Genomic DNA, 15,222 nt, shown 5'->3' with positions numbered 1-15,222 from the left:
ATGTGGTCCCTGGGATTTGAACTCAGGACCTTCAGGAAGAGCAGTCAGTGCTCTTACCCGCTGAGCCAGCTCACCAGTTCACCCACACCCTTCTTAAGCACTGAGCCATCTCTCCTGCCCATGCAGAATTTCTGTTTTCTCTATTGACCCCATGCTCACTGCTTTCCTCCCACTGGCTGACTCTCCTATCTCTTCCCCAGCCTTGAGATCAGTTTGGTTTGCCACACAGCTATCACATGCAATGGTCCTGATTCTGACATTTAAGTCTTAGTAGAGATGTTGGACCCTGGAGCAAAAGACTGTTCCCTGACCCAGCAGTGAGGTTGTACTGAGAGCAGATTCTAGTTCTAATTTCTTTTTTTTTTTTTGGTTTTTCGAGACAGGGTTTCTCTGTATAGCCCTGGCTGTCCTGGAACTCACTTTGTAGACCAGGCTGGCCTCGAACTCAGAAATCCGCCTGCCTCTGCCTCCCGAGTGCTGGGATTAAAGGCGTGCGCCACCGCGCCCGGCTTCTAATTTCTTTAGATGCAGGGGCAGGTATGTGAGTCTCCCCCAACCCCCCCCCGTATGTGTGTATGTGTGTGTGTGTGTGTGAGGGTCTCATGTAGCTTAGGTTGGCCTTAAACTCACTCTGTAACAGAGGATAACTTTAAAATCCTGATCCTGATCCTCCTTCCACTTCCTCCCCAAGTGCTTCAATTACAAGTGCCCACCAGCACTCGGGAGGCAGAGGCCAGCCTGGTCTACAGAGTGAGTTCCAGGACAGCCAGGGCTACACAGAGAAACCCTGTCTCAAAAAACCAACCAACCAAACAAACAAACAACAAAAAACCCAACAAAACAAAACAAAAAACACCAAGTGCCCACCAGAACACCTGGCCCATCCACTGCCTACCTGATTCATCCACAGCACACCTGGCTCCAGTTCCAATTTCTTCTTCCAAAACTTTGCCATCAGTATTTCTTTGAAATCTTCTACAAACCCAAGGCAAATGAATCTTTAGTGAACAGTTGTACATGTGCCCCCTAGAATCTGGCTGCTCACTGTTACATTCTGCTACTCAAATTACCAATGCCCTGGCTGGGGTCCTTCTGGACTTGCAAATAGCCTAGGCAAAGTTCTTCCTTCGCAGCCATTCCCAGGCCCTTGAATACTTCGTTTAATGGTCCTCCTCTTACACCATCACAAATAGTGTGACCCTGTCTCTAAATAAATAAATAAATAAATAATATTTTAAAATGTTGGAGCACTAGGGGGCGGTATAGGACGGATCTCTGCCTGGCTCAGGAAATGGATCAACCATCTGCGTAGCTAGAAGGCGTTTTTTTTTAGAGAGCAGTAATTGGAGCATTCACAATACAGTCATCCCTCAAGCAAGTAAAGGGTGTGCCTGAAGGGACAAAGGACTTATGTGGGGGGCCTTTGGGGGAAGTGCTGAGTCAGCAGAATAGAGATGGCTACAGAGAGTTCACTAAGGCTCCTGATTGCAAAAGGGCAGCCCAGGCTCAGAACCAGCAGCGACTGCAGTGCCTTCTCCGGATTGTGCTTCAGCTGCAAACGGCTTCCTCCAGGCATCTGTGGAGCATTAAAGGCACCTGGGGTTGGCATCAGGACAGTGTGGTTGGCACCCAGAGGGGACATCTTGGCTGCAGTGCTCTGAGCAAGGTGTTCTGTCTGCATGTGTGTATCTCATGCTTGCAGTACCCCCAGAATCCAAAAGAGGGCGTCTTATTCCCTGGGTTGGAGTTGCAGATGGTTGAGAGTCGCCATAGGGTGCTAGAGACTCAACCTCGGTCCTCTGAAAAAGCAGTGAGAGAAATCAGCAGCCCCAGTTTCACTTCCTAGATAAATGACTACAACATTGTCCAGGGCATCTGCTTCTGGGGGAATGCAGTTGGAGAGGCTTTGCCTTGATGGGTTTTCTCTCTCTCTCCCTCTCTCCCCCCCTCCCTACCTCCCTCTCTCCCCCCATGGGGTATGTGAGGTAATAGGCTATATCTTTTAACTTCCTTTTTTTTTAAAAAAAAGATTTATTTATTTAATTGTATATGAGTACACTGTATCTGTACTAATGGTTGTGAGCCATCATGTGATTGCTGGGAATTTGAATTCAGGACCTGTGCTTGCTCTGGCTTAAAGATTTATTATTATATTTAAGTACACTGTAGCTGTCTTCAGATACACCAGAAGAGGGCATCAGATCTCATTAAGGATGGTTGTGAGACACCATGTGGTTGCTGGGAATTGAACTCAGGACCATCTGGAAGAGCAGTCAGTGCTCTTACCCGCTGAGCCATCTCTCCAGCCCCCTCTTCCTGAGAACTTTTAATTTCAAGCCAGTGTAGTGGCTCATTGGTTGCCAGCTGTGTCTGGAATCGACTAAAATCCAAGCGGCTGGGCGCACCTGTGGGGAATTAGGACCCACCTCTTCAGAATTCCAACACAGGCCAAAGGCTGGCAGCTCTCTAGGACTGGAGCACCAGAGACATCAGTCACATGGGCCGAACACCTTCAGCTCCTGGGCCTTTCCTTTAGGAGAGTTGGGAGTATACGGACCATAGCTAATAACTACGCTAATAAAACTTTTGTATGTGTGTGTGTGTGTGTGTGTGTGTGTAGATCTTGGACTTGTGATTCTGCTGCCTCAGTGTCCTGAGTAACTAGGATCACAGACCTGCACTGTCAGGTACGGCTCCTTCCTTCTTTCCTTCTTTCCGTCCTTCCTTCCTTCCTTCTGTGTGTGTGTGTTTTTTTTCTTGAGACAACAACCATAACAAACCATCCTGTGTAACATCCTTGGCTGTCCTGGAACTGTGTAGATCAGGTTGGCCTCAAACTCACAGAGATCTGTCTGCCTCTGCCTCTGCTTCCTGAGTTCTGGGATTAATGGCATGGGCCACAACCTCCCAGCTTTTGATTCCTTTTTAAGACAAGGTTTCAGCCAGGCGGTGGTGGTGCATGCCTTTAATCCTAGCGCTTGGGAGGCAGAGGCAGGCAGATTTCTGAGTTCGAGGCCAGTCTGGTCTACAAAGTGAGTGCCAGGACAGCCAGGGCTACACAGAGAAACCCTGTCTAAAAAAACAAAAAACAAACTAAACAAAAAAAGACAAGGTTTCATTAAGTCAATCAGGCAGACTTTGAACTTATCGGGTAGCCCAGGCTGGCATTAAATTCATGAGCCCTCTGCCTAAGCCTCCTGGGTGTGAGAGTCACAGGCTTGTTGCCACCACACCTGGTCTTCCTTGTGTAAGCTAGGGTCTTTGAGGGTTAATTTTAAGTGTCAAATTAGCTGGGTCATGTTGTTCAGATATTTGGTTAAACATTATTCACGGTGGTGCTTTCTTGAATATTTTAACGTTTAAACCAGTGTACTTTAAATAAAGCAGATTACGTGCCATACTTCGGTTGGGCTTCACCTAATTGGTTATGGATCTGAGTAGTAGAAAATGCAGCTTCCGGGGAGCACAGGAATTCTGCCACAGCCGAGTGTGGGAGCCCCTTCCCTGAAATCCTTCTTGGTTTTTGTTTGACCCTCAATACAGGGTTTTTCTGGAACCTTCAGAAAGACACTCCTGTCTGTTTTGAAACAACAAAACCCTTTTTTTTTTTTTTTTTTTTTTGAGATTTTAATTGTCAAGTTAAATTTTTTGTTTCTTTGATTTTGGCTTTGGCTTTTTGGGACTAGGGTTCTCTGTTTAACAGTCTTAGCTCTCCTGGAACTTGTTCTGTAGTCACAGGCTGTCCTCAAACTCATAGAGATCTGCCTCTCTCTGCCTCCAGAGTGCTGGGATTAAAGGTGTATACCACCTCTACCCAGGCTGTTTATGTTTGTTTTTAATGATTTATTATACCACCAATTTTATGAGCATGGGTGCTTTGCCTGCATGTATGTCTGTTCCTCTAGAGGAACAGGAGTTACAGACTCCTGTGTGACAGTTGTGACTTGCCATGAGTGCTGGGAATTGAACCTGGGTCTTTTGGAAGAGCAGCTAGCTTTGTTTGTTTTTCGAGAAGGGTTTCTCTGTGTAGCCCTGGCTGTCCTGGAACTCACTCTGTAGACCAGGCTGGCCTCGAACTCAGAAATCCGCCTCTGCCTCCCAAGTGCTGGGATTAAAGGCACGCACCACCACTGCCTGGCTGAGCAGCTAGCTTTCTTAATCACTGAGCCATCTCTTCAGCTCCTGTTTGGGTTTTAATTCTCTTTACAAAACCAGGTTGAGGACTGGCAGTGTGTGTCAGTAGAGTCAGTAGAGTGCTTGCTGCGCCACCATGAAGACCTACCTTAGTTGGATCTCCAGAGCCCACCTGTGGTGCCCTGTGATTGTAACAGCCAGCACCGGAGGAGCAGAGGTAAGGGGACTCCTGGGGCTCACTAGCCAGGCTGTCTAACCTACTCAGCAAGTTCAAAGTCAAAGGGAGACCTTGTCTCAAAACACAAAATGGGCTGGAGACATGGCTCAGTGCTTAAGAGAACTGGCTGGGTCCGGGCTACCAGCGAGAGCAGCCGCCATGACTCTGAGTTACCCAATGTCCATGGGACTCAACAAGGATCACAAGCTGAGACACAGCCAGCACCTCGGGCACTTCAGGAAGCACACCAAGTTCGTTCGGGACACGATCTGGGAGATGTGCGGCTTCACGCCCTATGAGCAAGTGGCGCGCCATAGAGTTGCTCAACGCGTTTAGGACAAGTGCGCACTTAAGGCGGGCGCGCACAGCCGTGCCAAGAGAGCCGGAGGAAAACTGAACAATGTGTTGGCAGCCACGAGGAAGGCAATGGCCAAGGATTGATGCAGCCTCCCCTAGTAAACGATCATTGCAGGGGTGGGGGAGGAGCACCGACTGCCCTTCCAGAGGAACCAGTTTAATTCCCAACAACTATGTGGTGGCTCACAACCATCTATCTGTAACTCTAGATCTAGGTGACATGGTACCACCCTTCTGGCCTCAGTGGGCACCAGGCATGGATGTGGTACACAGACATCCATGCAGGAACCCTGCCACATGGACACACATACAAGAAAACAAAACAAAGTGATTGATACCTGAGCAATGGCACCCAAGGTTGACCTTGGTACACACACACACACACACACACACACACACACACCCTGCACCCATGTAAACATGCACCCACACATGCACACACAAGCATAACAAGTAAATACTTGATTATAAAAAATACTCAGGTTGGGCAGTGGTGGCGTACACCTTTAATCCCAGCACTTGGGAGGCAGAAGCAGGCGGATTTCTGAGTTTGAGGTCAGCCTGGTCTACAGAGTGAGTTCCAGGACTGCCAGAGCTATACAGAGAAACCCTGTCTCGAAAATAAATAAACAAATAAATAACTCAGGTTTTCCTTGGGGCACCAGACTTGATGGCTTTCTCCCACAGCTCTGCCCACCACGAGGTGACATTTTCCACAGGCAGACTTTTAACAGTTTTAAGAGGGGGAAAAATTGGTCCTGTTGTGAACTAGGCAGCAGGTCGATTATGGAAAGCCGTTTTTCTCTGCTTTAGTAACCAGAAGATAAGGGATGGATATATTCCAAGTGGTCTGAGGTACTAGCCAGGGCCTGATAGAGCAAGCAAGGGAGGATGTGTTTGGGCCTGTCACCGAGGTGGACTGTTGGGAAGACAAGATCTGTCTCTAACAAATGAGGCCCTTTCAGGCTACAATCTTACTGCAGTGCTGGGCTGGCGCCCAGGACCTCGTGCACATGCTAGGTCCAAGCTTCTGCCCTGCCTCACCAGCCTAAGACATTCAGGGTTTTTTTGCCTCACTCCAACTTGAACTTTAGAGAACCAGGTGCCTTCTCTCTTTTCATCCTCTGAGCATCTCTGAAAGCTGAGGTCTGATGATCTTTATTTCTAAAAATAACACTAACTTGGATCTCTAAGCTGATTCTCTCTACAGGATCCCAAAAACCCTGCTGGGGACAAGGGCCGAACACAGGGCAGCGGAGCCAAGCACGCTAGGAGTGACCCTCCCAGCTCAGCAAGGACAGTGGTAGGGAGCAGATGCTTCAGTGGCCGCTGGAGAAGCGGAGATGGAATTGAAAGTCCAGTGCCCTTGGGTGGACTGAGACCTCCAATGCCTGTGAGGTTTCGATGGCTCCTAGTGGGGGCTTTGCAAGCATTCCAGTGGGCTCCAGTACCTATGCACCCTTGAAGATCTGATTCAGTAGACACTGTCTTGTGCCTTCTCTGTGCATGGGGACACTCCTGTCAAGCAAGAGCAGTTTCCATGACATATGGCTACATACTCGGAAGCACCGGGTAGATAAAAGTTAGAGCTTGCAACAGAGGGAGGAGAGTCCTCACCCACCGAGACCTGGATACAGGATATAGGCAAAGATACAGACGATTAGCCACGATAAACCCCAAAGCAAACAATACAGGAAGTCACAAGGCTCCTGGTGCAAGTGTGCCAAATGGGTTAGGTTCGAGGAGATACGGGCGGATGGCACTTAAAACCTCCAACCAACACAAATGTCAATGATCTCTCTGAGCCATCTGTCAGCGGTGACAGGAACGTAAACCCTGATAGGCAACGGTAGCCTGGGGAGGTCCCCTCCCCTGAGGACAATCATCCATCCAATGAATTCTTGATCCTGGACTATGCTATAGAAGAGAGTTTTAGTACAAGCCACAGTGAAGCAAAGTGAGCGAGTTTATTGTTAATCATTAATAATTTAAATTCTTAGAGTCCTAGGGGGGAAACACAGTGCTCAGACACAAAGACTTCTCCAGTCTTTACAATGGCTTTATTTGGCCATTTGCTAGGTCCTTCAGAGGATGTACAGGCTTAAAAATTAAGCAAAGTCAGGGGGCAGAGGCAGGTGGGTTTCTGTGAGTGAAAGGTCAGCCTGGTCTACATAGTGTGACCCTGTCTTAAGAAACAAAAAAGAAAAAGAAGTAAAGATTAAGTGGCGGGTGGTGGTTCACAGCTTTAACCCCAGCACTTGGAACCAGAGGCAGGAGGTGGATCTCTGTGAGTTCAAGGCCAGCTTGTTCCACAGAGCTAGTTCCAGTATAGCCAGGGCTAAACAGAGAAACCTTCTCTCAAAAAAAAAAAAAAAAAAAAAAAAAAAACACAATAAATAAACAAATTAATTAATTAATAAAAATAAAGATTAAGTGAAGTTTAAGTGAAAGCTTAAATGTTTAGTGAAAGTGCATGTTTTAGTTTTTTCTTTTCTTTCTTTTGTGTGTGTGTGTGTGTGCTCTATTTGTTTTGTGACTGGCAGAGAAAACGAACCCATTTTAAGACTCTAGACTGCATCGCAAGTGAGGGCCCTGGAATTTTGTTTTGTTTTGTTTTGTTTCTTTGAGACAGGGTTTCTCTGTGTAGTCCTGGAACTCATTCCGTAGACCAGGCTGGCCTCGAACTCAGAAAACTGCCTGCCTCTGCCTCCTGAGTGCTGGGATTAAAGGCGTGTACCTCCACTGCCGGTTTAGGACTCTGGAATTTTGTGCCTTGGGTATGAAATAAGAGCAGCCCAGGGATAGATCGGTGTCCTTCCCATGGGACATCTGGCCTGACCTGAAGGAGCTGGTGTTCCTACGTCAAGGTAACTTTTGGGAAGAGAACACGGATCCTCTTTCATGAGGACTTGGCTGCTTCTTTTTTTCTTGAATCCAGGTGAGGGGTTTGAAGAGTTGGGGACACAGGGGAACCATTGTGCAGAACATGAGAGAAGAGGGAAGTCCTTGTGTTCCAGTTGGCTGCCATCTTGATCAAATACTAGCTGATCCTTCCTGGGGCTAAAGCAAGTTTGCAAAATGCCCAAAGATAACATAGTGAGTGCTGAGCCAATGGACTCAAGTGCCCGGGACAATCATGCCCGTTAGGGGATGAATGCTGTGTCCACAGGTCCCAGGGTTGTGGCCTAGTACTGAATGGAATTGCAGCTTCCAGGATTGGGGGTTGGAGTCCTTCTCAGAGCAACATGGCACAAGGTCACTTCCTAGAATTAGGAAGACTAGGGGCTGTCCCTTAGGAGGACTGTGAAGACCTCACTGGCTCCCGATAAGTCTATAGAGCAGCATCTCAAGCAGGACCCTGGAGACAGTTTTGATTGTCATACTGGGTGACAGCTCCCAGTGTCTAGTTGTAGAGACCAAGGACATTGCTGAATCCCCCAAGGGTGAGGGTTTTTTTTTTTTTTTTGAGACAGGGTTTCTCTGTGTAGCCCTGGCTGTCCTGGAACTCACTTTGTAGACCAGGCTGGCCTTGAACTCAGAAATCCACCTGCCTCTGCCTCCCAAGTGCTGGGACGCCCAGCAAGGGTAAGGTTCTTAGCACAAAGCTTGTGCGGGTCCCAGGAATGAGCCGTATCAACAAAGAGAGTCCTTACAGTCACCCACAGCAATGGAACAGCAGTATGTTGACCACCAACCAAGCACCATGGGAAGCCACATGTTTTCCATTTCTCTTCTTCCTGCCTCAGTCCTGCAGAAGGGGAATACGGAATGGGGCAGGGCAAGGGACATGAGCAAGCTACAGGAGTTCCCTGCTCTGGTCCCCTCTGGGTCTGCCAACGCATGTGAAATCTGAAACAGTCCTAAAGTGTTGACTCAGACTGCGGGACATCCAAGGAGTCCGGGGCCTGCTGGGAAAGGGGTTAAAGGGGTTTTGAGCAAGCACATCTGGTGGGAGTTACTGGGGGGAGAGAGAGGGAGAGAGAGAGAGAGAGAGAGAGAGAGAGAGAGAGAGAGAGAGACTACAAGACTCTCAAGAAAGAAATGAAGAAATGAAAAGAAAGGAAGGGAAAGCAGCATTTTCTCCACGTTCACTATAAGACCCTCCATCCCCCTCCCCCTCCCCCCCAGCCCCCGCTGTGTGGTGGAGTATAGAGTCAGGCACAAAACCAGAGCTCTAAAAATGCCATCCTCAATATTGAGACAGGAGTGAGGACCAGAAGAGACGCTTGGTCACTACAGTGCTTGTCAGGCAAGTGTGAGGACCTGAACCTGATTATTCTAAAACTCATGTTTGAGAGAGAGGTAGAGAGAAGGAGAGAGAGAGACAGAGGCAGAGAGAGACAGAGACAGAGAGAGGAACAGAGAGACAGATGTCTGTAATCCCAGTATCCCAGGCAGAGGGAGAATCCTGGGAACTTGCTTGGCCAGTGTACCCACCTGTATTAGTTAGGGTTCTCTAGAGTCACAGAACTTATGGATAAAGGAATTTATTGATGACTTACAGTCTGCAGTCCAATTCCCAACAATGGTTCAGTAGTAGCTGTGAATGGAAGTCCAAGGATCTAGCAGTTACTCAGTCCCACACGGCAAGCAGGCAAGGGAGTAAGAGAGAGAGACTCTCTTCTTCCAATGTCCTTATATTGTCTCCAGAAGAAGGTGTAGCCTAGATTAAAGGTGTGTCCCACCACACCTTTAATCCCAGATGATCTTGAACTCGGAGATTTAATCTTCTGGAATCCATAGCCACAATGCCTCAAGATCTCCATACCAAGATCCAGATCAGAAACTTCTATCTCCCAGCCTCCAGGTAAGGATCACTGGTGAGCCTTCCAACTCTGGATTGTAGTTCATTCCAAAGATAGTCAAGTTGACAACCAGGAATAGCCACTACAATCCACCCCTTGTCAACTTGACACAAATAATATCTCATGTTCACATGAAACAGTAACAAGGTTGTGAATATGCCTAACATGATATAACTATCCCTCGTACAATCACAAACACATTTGTAAATTTACAATGGGGTAATGTCTCTTGGGAACATCCTTTTAGTGTCTCAACTTAAATACAAATTGATGTTTAAAAAATTGGCGATGCCGGGGCCTAGCAAACACAGGAGTGGATGTTCACAGTCAGCTATTGGATGTATCACAGGGCTCCCAATGGAGAAGCTAGATAAAGTACCCAAGGAGCTAAAGGGATCTGCAACCCTATTGTTGGAACAACATGATGTACTAACCAGAACCCCGGAGCTCTTGTTTCTAGCTGCATATGTATCGAAAGATGACCTAGTCGGCCATCAATGGAAAGAGAGGCCCATTGGACTTGCAAACTTTATATGCCCCAATATAGGGGAATGCCAGGGCCAAAAGAATGGGAATGGGTGGGTAGGGAAGTGGGGGGCGCTATGGGGGACTTTTGGGATAGCATTGGAAATGTAATTGAGGAAAATATGTAATAAAAATATTAAAAATCAAAAAAAATTGGAAGAAAGACAAATATATTCATTAGCAAGATAAGTCAGGGGCATTCATATTACTTTATAATCCTTGTTTCTGCAATTGGTTACGTGGCCTTAATTGGTATTTATAACTACCTTCCTCTACTACCCGTTCTGTATTTCCTTCACCTTCGGCAAGCACCTCAGCAGGTCTTGGCTCTTTTCCTGGAGGATTGACCCATACCTTCATTCCTGATGGGTCTGAATCCTTTGTCATCCTGCTTGGATTAGGCTGTTGTAGTTTCCCATTGACTTTAATCACAGGACATGGTAGTACTAAGAGACACCCTAAGGGATCTCCTACATTCCAGACATAATTTTGCTTGCCTCCATTGTGAAGAGGTAATCTAATTTCCCCATGGTAATCTGGATCTATCACCCCTCCTAACATTGTTCTCAACATTATCTTCCAAGATCCTACACAACATCTGACAGAGCTCTTAACAACGAATGGATCTTCAAGCCCAAAGTTCCAAAGTCCTTCTACAGTCCTCCCCAAAACATGGTCAGGTTGTCACAGGAATACCCCACTCCTGGTACCAATTTGTCTTAGTCAGGGTTTCTATTCCTGCACAAACATCATGACAAAAGCAAGTTGGGGAGGAAAGGGTTTATTCAGCTTACACTTCCACATTGCTGTTTATCACCAAGGAAGTCAGGACCGGAACTCAAACAGGTCAGGAAGCAGGAGTTGATGCAGAGGCCATGGAGGAATATTCTTTACTGGTTTGCTTGGTGATAAACAGTGGTATGGAATTGTAAGCCGAATAAACCCTTTCCTCCCCAACTTGCTTCTTGGTCATGATGTTTGTGCAGGAATAGAAACCCTGTCTAAGACACCATCTCAGGCAAAACAGCATGCTCTAGGTTCAGTGAGAGGCCCTGACTCAAGACTAAGGTGGAGAGCAACTGAGGGAGATGATCAATGTTGGCCTTTGGTTTCCTCACACAGGCACACATACAAATGGGTAAGGAAAAAGAGAAAGTGCATGCTGGAAGTTTTAATTTGCTTCCTGTGTCGTGCCCAGAAGCAACTTGGGGAGGAGAGGTCTTATTTGACTTATACTTCCACACCACAGTCCATCACTGAAAGGATATCAGAGCTGGAACCCAGAGGGAACCAGACAGGCTCCTTACTGCCTGCTAACTAACCACAGGCTGCTCACTGGCTTGCTATCAGGCTCCTGTTCAGCTACCTTTCCTACTCCTTGGAGGACAAGGTGGGGGGGCACACCCAAAATGGGCGGGGACTCCCACAGACGAGCTTACAGGCCAATCTGATGGCAACGTTCTCTCAACAGACGTTCCTTCTTCCCTGAAGACAGCTTGCATCAAGGTGATTGAAAAACTAACCAGCTGCACAGTAAGAGCTGTCTCAAAGAAAACAAACAGCTAAACGGAAAATCGGCCACCTCCAGTGGGTAGATAGCGTTACAGATAAACATTGCCCTGTGGGGTCGATCACAGTTGTAGCATCAAAACCAAGAGGGCTGGGCACTGATCACCACAGCAGTGTCTGATGATGGACACACTGGAAGGAATATATTCATAACCTACAAACCAATCTGTATAGTTGTCCCAGTTCTTTGGACAATCTCCAAAGACAGCCACCATCAACCCCTTCTTACCCTACCTCCCGCTCCGTTCCTCATAGATAGAAGAGTCCATTGTTGGGCTGGTGAGATGGCTCAGTGGGTAAGAGCACCCGACTGCTGTTCCGAAGGTCCAGAGTTCAAATCCCAGCAACCACATGGTGGCTCACAACCATCCTTAACGAGATCTGGTGCCCTCTTCTGGAGTGTCTGAAGACAGCTACAGTGTACTTACATATAATAAATAAATAAATCTAAAAAAAAAATTAAAAAAAAAAAAAGAAGAGTCCATTGTTCTGTCCCCCTAGAATCTGGGCCGATGACCTTAGTTCCTTGACTGACCAACGCAATGCAGCAGAAGTGATGATGGGACATGAGGCTGAAGTAGAAGTCATGTCACTTCCGACGGGGTCTCCCAGAACCCAGCATTGCATGGAAGGACCGTACTGCCCGAACCCTATGAAAATGTCAGGAGCCATAGAAGATGTTCAGTCCCAGTAACAGGGCAATCACAGGACATCCCCAAGTAAAGAGTACTCAGCTGTGCCCTGCCAACTCACAGTCCCCAGAGAGATGAGCAATCGTCATCGCTTTAGGCCACTACACTTAAGGGTGGTTTCTTACAGATCGTTGGAACACTCCCCCGGAGAGCCAAGTACCTTCAGAAACACGTGCTCCTCCCCAGTGTGGATCATCACCCTTGAAGTGTTCTTTCTGGAACACCATGTCCAAAGGCAACTTGGGGAAGCAAAGGGTTTAGTTCAGCTTACAATTGTACTAACAGTCCATCTCCAAGGGAAGTCAGTGTACAGACCCAAGGCAGGAACCCAGTGCAGGGCTTATGGGCTTGCTCTCTAACATGGGTTCCATCTTCTTGTACGGCCCAGGCTCACCTGCCTCCAGATGGTATGCCCACAGTGGGCTAGACCCTCTTAAGTCAATTAGCAATCGAGAGATGCCCTACAGGCCAATCTGATGGAGGCAACGTCTCAGATGAAAGTCCCTCTTCCCAAGTGTGTGAACCTGACAGCCAAGATTAGCTGTTACAGGTCCCCACCATGAATTATCGTGGCTAGTGGATAAAGGCCACTAATACAGGTTCAAATTGTTTTGTTTTTTGACTTTTTTTCTTTCTTTTCAAGACAGGGTTTCTCTGTGTAGCCCTGGCTGTCCTGGAACCCGCTCTGTAGATCGTGTTGGCCTTGAATTCTGAGATCCGCCTGCCTCTGCCTACAGAGAGTTAGGATTAAAGGCGTGTGCCAAAGCAGGCTCAAAACCTGTTTGTGGAACTAGCAGAAAAAGCACACAAGGGCACAGGTGCTTCCCTAACGGGTGATTGGCACCCTCTGACGTGTACCATAACTATAACCAGCCCTGGAAATGAACCAGGCATAGGACAGAAATGACACATGCTATTGCAATCCCTCCCACTTCTTCCCAGACACCAGCATGGGAGCACAGGCGTGGTGACAAAGCTGGCTGCCACCCACATTCCAAAAAAAGGGTGTGTGTGCCCACCCTGCTCCAAGAAAATAAGGAGGTGCCACCCACGCTCCAGGGAAAGGAGCAGCCTGGTCCTGGTTCTGTAATTCTTTTTTTTTTTTTTTTTTTTTTTTTTTTTTTTTTTTTTGGTTTTTCGAGACAGGGTTTCTCTGTGTAGCCCTGGCTGTCCTGGCACTCACTTTGTAGACCAGGCTGGCCTCGAACTCAGAAATCCGCCTGCCTCTGCCTCCCGAGTGCTGGGATTAAAGGCGTGCGCCACCACGCCCGGCTCGGTTCTGTAATTCTTAACATTCGTTCATTCCTGCTAGATTGTGTCAGTCCCAAAAGCTTTCATCAATTAATAAAGCTAAATTATTCCTATTTCCCTGTTGAACCAGGATATGATTTGGAACAGGCTTTTTCTTAATGTCTGTTCCAAATTAATTGGTATTTAATTACTAGGGGATCCAGCTTGCCCTTGTGTGTGAAGTGAAACTATTTTCCACCATGAAGACCTTACCCTGCTGGCTGGCTAAGATGCCAGCCTTGAATGCTCTGTTTTGGTTCCCCTCTCCAGCACACTGTTTTCGATAGGGTCAGATTTCTTCACGTGCCCACATAATGGGTGTAGGTATGTGTAGATTAGTTTTGATTTGAGACAGACTCACTGGCCTGGAATTTTATGTACCCAAGACAGCTGCAAGCTCCCAAGGGTTCACCTGTCTGCACCACCCATCTTGCCATTACTGGGAGTGTGTGCCATTGCATCCGGCTTTTTACTTGAGTTCTGGATACTCAAAGGCAGGTCCTCATCTTGTGAAACAAATACTTCCCCAGGGTTTTATGTAGCTCAGACTACCCTTAAACTCATTTGTGTATGTGAGGATGACCTTGAATTTTCTGTTCTGATCCTCCTGCCTCCAGATCCTGAGCTCTGGAGTCACAGGCAAGTTAGGCAAGCACCTGAACGCCTGAGCTATGCCCCTGGCCCCTGGTCAGACCTTTAAGAGCCTGGCTGGTGGTTACTTTGATAGCAGAGAGGAGTTGCAGAAGAGGAGGGTGGGAAGGAAGAATCGACAGGCAGGTGGGGAAGTGAAGGATACCCGGGGTGCTCGTGTGTGAGCAGATGAGAGTGGGTACTGTGTGTTGCACTGGTGGATCTATGCTCACGCTGGGATCTAACATGAAAAGAATACTCTTGAGACTGAGGGCTCCTGAAAGAAAATGGCTTCTCATGCTGTTAAAAATGCTAGCCAGAGCCAGGCGGAGCTAGAGCCTGGTAGAGGACACGCACCTTTAATCCCAGCACTAAGGAGGCAGAAGCAGGCGGATCTCTCAGTTTGAAGCAAGCCTGGTCAAATTCCAGGACAGCTAAGGCTACACACAAAGAAATCTTTTCTTATAAAAAAAAGATAGATAAATTAAAAACAAAATCAAAATACTATCCAGGGCTAGACAGACGGCTCAGTGGTTTAAAACACTGGCTGTTCTTCTAGAGGACTGGGATTCAATTCCCAGAACTCAAATGGTGGCTCACAGCCATCTGTAATTCCAGCTCCAGAGGATCTGGTACCCTCTCTGGACTTCATAAACACTAGGTATGAATGTAGTACACAGATAGACACATGGGCAAAACACCCATATACATAAGATAAAATAGAAAGTACAGTAAAAAAGAAGGAGGAGGAGGAGGAAGAGAAGGGGGAGGAGGAGGGGGGGAGGAAGAGGAGGGGAAGGAGGAGGAAGAGGAAGAGAAGGAGAAGAAGAAGAAGAAGAAGAAGAAGAAGAAGAAGAAGAAGAAGAAGAAGAAGAAGAAGAAGAAGAGATGTAATGATGTAATTTTATAAAGTTAGCCAGGGTTCAGCAAGATGGCTTAGTGGTGCTTGCTACCAAGCCTGGCAACCTGAGTTCAAGCCTCAGGATCCACATAGTTGGAAAAG

This window comes from Mus caroli, unplaced genomic scaffold (genome assembly GCF_978045245.1).
Source record: "Mus caroli unplaced genomic scaffold, Mus_caroli_1 scaffold_13, whole genome shotgun sequence".
Classification (NCBI taxonomy): Eukaryota; Metazoa; Chordata; class Mammalia; order Rodentia; family Muridae; genus Mus; species Mus caroli.
This window is presented reverse-complemented; position numbering follows the sequence as displayed.